This window comes from Halyomorpha halys, unplaced genomic scaffold (genome assembly GCF_000696795.3).
Source record: "Halyomorpha halys isolate HHAL.00 unplaced genomic scaffold, Hhal_1.1 Scaffold53.1, whole genome shotgun sequence".
Classification (NCBI taxonomy): Eukaryota; Metazoa; Arthropoda; class Insecta; order Hemiptera; family Pentatomidae; genus Halyomorpha; species Halyomorpha halys.
The window spans coordinates 1,368,685-1,379,086 of NW_027109243.1; the positions used below are offsets into that span (position 1 = coordinate 1,368,685).

The 10,402-nt window shown below is 31.9% G+C and overlaps 1 protein-coding gene across 4 annotated transcripts in view; it reads left to right on the plus strand.

Moving 5' to 3' along the window:
* Nucleotides 1-10,402, plus strand: part of rdgB (retinal degeneration B) — a 184,052-nt gene that overhangs the window by 86,142 nt on the left and 87,508 nt on the right. For all 4 annotated transcript variants that reach the window (XR_001344934.2, XM_014438141.2, XM_014438155.2 and 1 more), the window contains one exon: nucleotides 4,598-4,722. The gene's annotated coding sequence lies outside the window, so the exon portion shown is untranslated. The remainder of the gene's footprint in view (nucleotides 1-4,597; nucleotides 4,723-10,402) is intronic.

A 10,402-nucleotide genomic window follows, 5' to 3' on the forward strand; every position in this document is an offset into this window, starting at 1 on the left:
GGCAAAAGTGTAGCGTAACGGAGAGTGCGGTGGTGGGGTAATTGAGGTTATAGATACTGGAAGTCATGTAGGCAAAAGTGTAGCGTAACGGAGAGTGCGGTGGGGGGAGGGTATTGATGTATTCTGATCATTAAATTATGTCTGAAATAAATTCCTATTTTGATTTGTGGTGACTTTAACGTCAATGTACAATCAAATAATGCATTTACGAAATTTATGAAGAGAAAACTCAATTTGGATTGTTTGTCAAATACAAATAGTGCAACAACATTAGGAGGGACAGTGATTGACTTGACATTTTCCAGGCATATTACAGCCGAATTGATGCTACTCATCTCATATTTCTCGTACCATCGTCCGATTATGAACAGAATAATGGAAATTAATTGTTAAATAAAATATCATTTGTAAAGGAAAATAAATATCTTGATTCAAATATTGTGTGTCTATTTTATTAATATTATTATTCCAATATTTAGCGTAAAGTTGTCACGTCAGACCCACAAATTTTTTTTTCCTTTATTCTTGATTTTATTCTTATCCCCCCCTTTTTTTTTTTTTTACCCCTTCTTTTTATCTGCTACAATTTCCGTTTTCATTTATTGTTTATAACCTTTAATTTTTTTTCTTTATTTTTACGTTTCATTGTATACCCTTGTAATTTTCCGTTTACTTTTTTTACTTACTGGAAGATTATTGATTGACCGTGTGTATAGATGAATGGAATAAAAAAACAACTCAAATAGTAGATAATTATACTATTTTATTGAGCCAACGTTTCGCCCCACGTTGCAGGGCTTCGTCAGGGCTAAAAAAGATACAAACACTATAGTTACAAAAAGGAAAAAAGATAAGTGTAAAATAACAGGGGTATAACATGAAAATTAAGATATAATAAGAATCTTATCTATCTGTTACTATTACTCTTTTCATTTACTATTTATAACCTTTAATTTTTCTTATTATATCTTAATTTTCATTTTATACCCCTGTTATTTTACACTTATGTTTTTTCTTTTTTCCTTTTTGTAACTATAGTGTTTGTATCTTTTTTAGCCCTGACAAAGCCCTGCAACGTGGGGCGAAACGTAGCTCATCAAAATACTTCTCACTATTTGAGTTTTTTTTTACTGGACCCAGACCATAGTCCATTTATTAAACTATCTTTAATTTGATTGCTAGCAGACATCAATCTGTGCCTCTAATAGTGTAATAAACTTCTTTCTGTGAGTTAAAGGTTTCCTGAGATTTAGTTTTTTATGAATCGACAATTTTGTCCCAAAGACTAAGGATTTAATCTACATCACCTTATATTGAATTAGCTACTAATAGACACCTGTATGTCAAATGGTTCGTCAGATATAGATTTTCCAAGATAAATTCACTAACTACTGATTTTCGGTGCATTTTTTTATGAAAATTTCCTAAAAAAAAAAAAATTATTTTGTCAAATCTACTCTATTTTAAAAGATATTTTCTTAGGTTTTCTAATGTTGTGGATAATTTTAACGATATATAGCTCCGAATGAAAAAATATTTTTTTTTAACATTGTGAAATTGCCGCCATTTTGTATTTCCTCTAACTATACTTGGCAGACTCACCAATTTTGATTAGTAATTACATGCAGTTTCACTTAAGTAGTATTAACTTAATTGGAGTGAAATAACTTACTTTTTTCCTCCGGGCTCTTGTACTAAGAGGTAAAATGTTTCATTCCATACCAACACAATACAGTTTTGAACCTTACATCTCAGATTTTCTGTAGGTATTCTAGCATTACTTAGCACTTGACACAATATTACTATCAAATGGCAATGTCGAGGTTTACCTACTTCTCGGGAGTGTGTAGCTCAATGGTATGGCATTGTGCTGCTAACTCAAAGGACGCAGGATTTATTTTGTATAAATTGTAGTTTTTCAAAAGTAGGTTTGGGTCGATATCATAAAAACTACTACACCTACGAAGAAAAGTGTAAATAAAACCTACTTTATAGTATGATAAATTACTTTCATTTTGAATGCTGGCAGACATCTGTACGTCTAATACTTTCTACGATATATATTTTCATAAATAATAAATATTTGTCTGAAAAACTATAAATCAAAGATTAGTGAATTTATTTGGTCTAATATCTTGAAAACTATTACTCCTATGAAGTTAAACTTCATAAACTACTTTATAGAACATTACACTAGCTTCAATTTGAATGCTAATAGATATTTGAACGTCAAATGGGTTTTGAGATGTAGATTTCTGAAAATAAATTCACTAAATACTGATATTGTAGTGCATTTTTTCTATGGAATGTCGCTTTTTAAAAAGCTATAACTCAAAAACTATAGAACGTAAACAGCTCTATTAAGGCTCATATTTTAGCAAATTTACTCTATTTTAAATAATGTTCACTTAGGTTTTCTATTGTTAGTATTTTTAAAGATATAGACCTCCTATTGAAATGATAATTTTTTTAACGTTTTGAAACAGCCGCCATTTTTTATTCCCCCTACCTCTACTTGTCAGAACCAGAAATTTTATTTTATTTTATTGACGATCCTGGCAAGTATAGTTAGAGGAAATACAAAATGTATTCCTTCTTCAAAATGTTCAATAATAATAAAAATAATTATTTTTTCATTCGGAACTCTATATCTTTGAAACTATCAACAACACTAGAAAACCTAAGAAAACATCATTTAAAGTAGAGGAAATTAGTTAATATATGTGCCCTAATAGAGCTATTTACGGGCAATAGTTCCCGTGATATCGATTTTTAAAAAGCTACTACGTTTCATTAAAAATGAACTGAAAATCAGTAGTTAGTGAATTTATTTTGAGAAATTTATATTTCAAAAACCATTCGACGTACAGGTGTCTATTAACACTCGAATTAAAGCTAGCTTAATGTACTATAAAGTAGTTTATGAAGTTTATCTTGGTAGGAGTAGTAGTTTTAATAATATTCGACAAAATAAAGGGCAGTCGTGCCGCATCCACACGTTAATATTGTTTTAGTACTGCTAACAGGTGAATGTTTATGGTATCTGTGTTTTAGTTAATTAATATATTTCCCTTACGTTCGGATTCAATAATTAACTCTAGTTGAAATAGTATATCTTAAAATTCTATCGATATTATGTAAATACATTGTATCAAATATCGTGAATTATCTTGAGCCGTTTCTTTTTTATTTAATATAGCCCAAAATATACTTATAAGCACATTTCGAGGTCTACGTAATTGAATTAACAAGTTTCTGATAAAAATTCTAAAACTGAAGTTGAATTTATAGGTTATGTAAGACTAATTATAGGTAATGTTGTACTAATTATATGAATTTTGATGATCTGCTTTGCTGATATTTATTTTTCCTTTCGTTTCTTTTTTCTTTTTCCTTTTTTATAATGAAAATTGAATGTTATAACCTACAAAAGTCAAAACATACAATGTGGACAACGATGTTTGTTGCTTCGTTAGCCAAGCGTTTGTACAAGTCTTGGATTTGCGACAAGTGGCAAGCGTGTGTAGATCCAGCATAATAAATTTATTGATTATTAATAAATATTTTTTTCTGTTTTTATTTTTTTTTTACCGTCATCCGTACCATCTTTCTACAACCAATTACATAATGTCGACCAATAAAGTTCCATGAAGAAAATATATGTTTCTATGGTTTTATGACAATAGTCAGATTTCACTATCACGTATTTATGTATGGGATATGTTATTGCCATCATGAAACGTAGGCGAGTAATTTTAGTTCAACGTAGGGTGGTGAGTGAGAGATTTGTTATGCGCTAACCATATATTTTTTTTTGTTAATAACAATCATGCAGTTAATACGTGTGAGTGTGAGTCTGCTCTCGCATGTTTCACTTCAAAACAATTTGATATGACTCGATTCCTGAGAGTAGTGAGGAGAAGTTAGTAATCCCTGTTGAAGTAGCTCTTGGCTTCCTCAACTACTCAGTCCCAGGCCTAACAAGTTCGGAAGTAATCTTCGTCGGCAGGGGAAATCGAACCCAGATCTTAATGGGTTCGTAGCAGTTGAGGGACGTCGCCACTAATCCCTAGAAATGATCACTTGTAATCATAAATCTTCGTAATTTATTCGTAAAAAAAAAAAAAGAAAAGAATACCAAAGCACGGAGTCTATTTTTGAGTTTAAATGCTCTAAAAATCCATTGTAGTATCAAAAAGTATATATTGGAAGAAGATAGTTGACCTTAACCGGAAACTATTTATTGTTAACCAAGGTTTCGCCCCACTTTGCAGGGCTTCGTCAGGGCTATTTGAAAAAACAAGATACAAACGTTTTAGAATTGACAAAACATTTGAAAATAATTGTTGTGTTTATAAAGTAAATAAAAAAAAATAACAATAACAATAGAAGGTAGTCTAAGTAGAAACATCTAATCTCATATCTAATATGTTATTAGATGTTTCTGTCAGAGGAAAAGTGTGAAGATTCTTAGATGGTTATAAATAAATGTTGATACTTCATTTATAAGTCAATATGGCGCGTATGCTAATCCATTGCAGCGTCCTTGTACTTTTTCATGTAATCAACAGTTTTTAAAGATTTTTTTTTTTTTCAGATGAAGTTTTTATATTGGACGAAGTAGAAGAATTATTGTTAAGATAGTGTATGTGGTCTTTAACTGCTGGCTGCTTCCATGCTTACGGGATGCCTTGACCATAAAGCTGTCACCTGGCAATTATTGTAAGTTTTATTTATTTTCCTCCTTATTTATTACTCTCCTACTAACCTTTCTATTTAAGATGACAATATAAAATAACTACTGAAATATATTTTATCAATTACAAGTAAAACCTTATAATACTATATTTTAAATGCATTTAAGATGAAGTGTAGATAGTTGACCATAGATTAATGATTGGAGAAGTTTGTCGGGGCGTGCGGTCAGCAAAGAACAACATAAATAAACAAAACCATATTTATTTATTTTATGCCGACGTTTCAAGCAAGCCGACGCTTCAGACAAGCCTACCTTCTACGCCACTACCCCTGATGAAGACCTAAAACTCAGGTCGAAACGTCGGCATAAAATAAATAAATATGGTTTTGTTTATTTATGTTGTTCTTTGCTGACCGCACGCCCCGACAAACTTCTCCAATCAAATGCATTTAACTTGTTTGCACTTTTGTGATATGTGCCCTTTCAAGTCTACATTTATTGATCTTATCTATTTTTGTCTTAATTAGGGAAATGATAACGGGTTATTATTTATTTATATTTGGGAAAGTTATGGCTTTGTTTTAGAATCATAACTGTAACTTTCTTTTTTTTATAAAAAGGTTCTAGTTCATTGTTACCGTATTTTGATTTGGAAAATGTATTATACAGTATTTGAGATAGAGTGAAATTAACGCTTGATGTGTATAATTGTATTTTCCTTCTTAGTTGGTTATCTTGCGTTGGTGTTAAGGTACCTCTAAACCAGTGATTCCTAAAATGGGCGCTACAGCAATTCAGAGGTTAGATGATGGCCATTGGTTCATTTGGGGGGCGATGAATAACTATAAGTTGTTACGGTCAACAATATTACTGCTGACTCTAATGAGCCGAGAATTACTTGTTAGCAGCACATCTGGTTCGTCCTTCTTTTTAATTTGATCTCACATGTTTTAATTATTTTTTATTACATGCTATTCTGAGTTCAATAAATAGTTTCATAATTTCAAAGTTCAATGTTTCTGATTCACACTTTTCTTTATATGTTACGAAACAGGTAGAAACATATACGTGTATATTTCCTATTAATTGCTATTAAAATTTAAAAAAATATTTTCAGAGGGCGGCAAGTAATATTTTTCTTGGTAAGGGGGCGATAGGACAAAAAAGTTTGAGAACCACTGCACTACATGCTTGCTTAGTCGTGGCAAATTCGTGCATGCGTGAGCATTTAAATTACATTTTAAGCCCCTTTAAATATTAGATTTTACTTTTTTAAAAATTTATTTATCGTTTAACCAATCCACAATTAGATTATTTTCAATATCAGATAGGTCTTTTACTCTCTTAAGTTGTCTGACAGGATTTACAACTTACCTTTAATTTTGTTTTCTTAAAAGAATTTACCATCTCATATTTGTATTGGTAATGAAAATGGATAAATATAAACTGTGAAGGATTTGATTATTAACTTAGGATAATAGAGGAAAAATATTTTTTTCCGATAATAATCACATTTCCGGAAATAAGGGTTGTAATATAGATATATTATATACCGTTGGAGTGTCAAAGATTTTAGAAAACATTTACTCACATAAAGTTGTATAAGGTAATAGTACAAGAGTCCATGAGGAGAAAAAAGTCAGCTATTTCTCCGCAGCTTTTGATTACTTGAATGAAAATTATGTATAATTAATGAGTCTACCAAGTATACATTGCGTGAATAAGAAACGGCGGTTGTTTCAAAACTTTTAAAAAAATGAATATTTCAATCGAAGCTCTAAGTCTTTAAAACTACCAACAACTCTGGAAAACCTAAGAGAACACCATTTAAAATAGAGTAAATTTGTTAAAATATTAGCTCTAATAGAGCTATTTACGTTCGATAGTTTCCGAGTTATAGCTTTTTAAAAAGCAACATTCCATAGAAAAAAATTCACTGAAAAATCAGTATTTAGTGAATTTCTTTTGAGAAATCTATATATCAAAAACTATTTGATGTACAAATTAGCATTCAAATTGAAGCTAGTGTAATGTAGTATAAAGTAGTTTATAATTTTCATGATATTAGACCAAATAAATTCACTAAACGTTGATTTCTAGTTTTTATCTGACAAAAATTTTGATTTATGAAAGTATACATTGTAGGAATTATTAGACGTACAGATGTCTGCCAGCATTCAAAATGAAACTAATTTAACATACTATAAAGTAGGTTTTATTTACACTTTTCTTCGTAGGTGTAGTAGTTTCTATGATGTCAATCCAAACCTACTTTTGAAAACTACAATTTTTACACTATATAAACTGTCGTTGGTTGTTTGACTCTATTATACTACTATATTATTTTTTGTTAGAGTTCTAAACAAAATAACAACAGCCAGTGGATAACTCTCTTATTTCCAATGTCGAAATAACGCCTGTGAGATTAGATCCACGGCTCACAAATATTAGTGGTATTCATGTTAAAGCGTGTTAAATGGAAAAACTCCTGTTAAATCGAAAAAAATGCCTTATTTTACCGTGGTAAAACGAAATAACATTTAACATGGTAAAACATTTCACATTTAACACAACATCATGAATACCCCTATTGTTTGATGGGAGAACCGATTACGGTGAATTTGATTAGAGGTATTTGAGTGTAAGAGACCGCAGCCGTCAACATGATCAGACATTTTTCATTTTGTAGGATTTTTCAAACTTTCCACCACTGTGCGTCGAATACAACGTATGCATATATTAGTATGCATTTTTGCAGCTTGAAATTATGACTTTTTATTATTGAGATGTTAGGAAGGAAAATATCATCTTGAGATAATGACCTGTGTACAGAGGGGCCAAATTTAATGCGTGACTTTAAAAGCGGTCACAAAAGCTGAGTGTCACCCCCCCAACGCCCGGCAGGCGTATCGACCTCAGGTTCGCAATCGTGTATTGATTCGCTTGTTGAAGAAGGCCGAGGGCCGTTGGACAAGTTACTGAAAGAGCCATTATGATGATACTGGGCCCCCTTTAAGGGAGTAAGGGTCTCGGGCCCTCCGGATTAGACAATTTATTTTTTGAAAAAATTGGCTTGTCGACGAAAATAAACAAAGTATTAGTTAACTTCATTATTAATCTCACTGGCCTATATATTTTTGTTTAATCTAGTATATAAAATGAATATTTTTTTGTTGGTACTTAATGCACTGCCAAACTGTTCATCCGATTGTGGTGGGGATTTTTGCTATATGTTCAGGATTTTCCCTGGAAGGTTATAGGCTGGCCCGATTTTGTTTTCATTAAAAACAAATTATTAACAAAATTAAGCATTTTTGGCGCGTAGCTCCATTAATATAAAATAATCTCGAATACAATTTCTAGAGGAGAAGATCTCGGACCCATCTTCTTTTCAGGCGCATAGGATTATTAGGTAATGAAGGAGAAGCCAGGTTAGAAACAAGTGGATTTGGGTGGTTAGGAAGTTTATCATGGAAGGAATGGTATCTGGTTCTGGCCAAATCGGCAATAAATGGAACATTGAGGTCCTGATGAATGACTTGATTTGTGACAAAGTAAGGAGCATTAAGGATTTTGGACTGTAAGGATTGGATTCTGGAGAAATTTGATGGTTTAGTGGAGCCCCAAGGCTCAACTCCGTATGTCCAGATAGGGCTTATAATAGTCATGTAGACCAGTCTTTTGTAATGGATTGGCAATTTATACCGCTTATCTAGTAAATGTTGTAATAGTCGGAATTAACGAGCAGTTTCCTGTCTTTTTAGTCTTGTGTGAGGATTCCATGTCAGTCGTTTGTCCAGATGTAGTCCTGAGTAACGGATATGTTCAACAGGAATAAGTAGGGTATTATTAAAGGATACTTTGGAGGAAGAGGTCATGGGTTTACGACGAAGGGTAAATGTGAATTGGTGGATTTATTGGAATTAATTTTAATCCTCCAGTTTTGGCACCATTCTTCAAGGGTGGTGATGAATCTAAGGATCATTTTTCACATGTCAGCTGTGAAAACTCTATTAAGGATAGGACCAAGGTTCACTAAAAATAAAAATAATGAGGATTTCATTAATGTGGGTCCACCAATCCACACGATGACATTGCTGTATATGAGAGGTTCGGAATCCAAATTGGTGATTTGGTATTATATGAGTGGAATCAAGGAAGGGGTAAACGCGTTTCAAAATGAGTTTTTCGAGGATTTTGTCCATGATAGGTAATAGAGAGATAGGACGGTAGGATTCTGCTGGCTTAAGGAGATTGGCTATCTCTGGGTATTTGGACTATAGATAATTTCCATGGGTCAGGGAAATATGTGAAACGTAGGACGGCGTTATATATGTAGGTGGGGAATAGGATGGATTTTCTAGGAAGAAGTTTTAGGATATGGGATAAGTAATAATATTTAATAAAAAAAAAAAAGGTAAAAATTTACTAGAATTTAATTCGATAAAAATCTAATTATGTTGATGTTGACTCTTGTGCGATGATCTCTTAGTTCAAACAATTCAAGCTCAAGGTAATCGACAGCGAAGGAGATGTTTGCCTAGTTATCTACAGGTGACCAACCTATTCTAACCATGGTAGGGGGTCAAGTTTTTCATACTTTGGGACAGCCACTGAATGAAAAAAGTCAACGCCCCCAGGCCGGATTCGAACCGGCGCCGCCCGCAGATATCTCAGAACGATAGACCTAGGCCTAACCATCTGAGCTAAGGACGGCCCTGTGCAGCTAATGCTTGTATCGATTGAATATATATTGTCTTGAATTGTGAAGGGAGGTGTAGAATAATTGGATTGCACTTGAGTGGGTTATAAGCCATTGAAATGTTTTAATTCCTTCTAAGTGAGATTTTCATGTTCTTTGAGATTGTTTGATTTCTATAAGATTATATTTAATTTTTTTTTTTAACATTACATTCTGTCATACATTTTCAGACATTGCTTATAGATCAGAGAGCACATTCACACCATATTTACTGATTGAAAGATAGTTGATGACCGTGTGTAGTTATAAAAGGAAGTTGGTCCGGGTGCGGACAGAGAAAAAACTCATATGGTCATAATACTCTTTAATGTGAGCCAGCGTGTCGCTTATATAAATATATTATATTTATTTTATCCATTCTTTTAATTTTATTTCTTTTTGTATTTTATGTATATATATTTTTTATACAATTACACTCCTCTTATTATGTATATTATCTGAAGAAGATTGTTGACCGTATGAAGTACATTATTGGAAGATAGTCACGGGTGGTGGTCAATGAAGGTATCAAAATAGTAGAAGAAAAATATTTACTGTTTACCAACGTTTCGCTCCACTTTGCAAGGGATTCGTCAAAGCTAAATTAAAAACAAGATACAAGCATTGTAAGAATTGACAGAACATTAAAAATTAAAAAAAACATTTCAAAACAATTGTGTTGTTTATAAAATATGTAAAAGAAATAATAATAATAATAATTTAAGTAAATATACTTCTGGGTGGACTAAAAACTAGTTACTAATAAATACAACCGGGTGTGATATAATTCAAAATACAGAACTAGAGTAATAAATTGTATAAAAATATTCATTAGTAATAGTTATAAATATGGTAAAGAGGTAGATGTAAAAGGGTAATCAGAAGGTGAAATAAATATGGCAAAGGTAAGGTATAGTAAAAGGGGAATATTAAGAAAATTAATAGAAATAATAAATAAATAT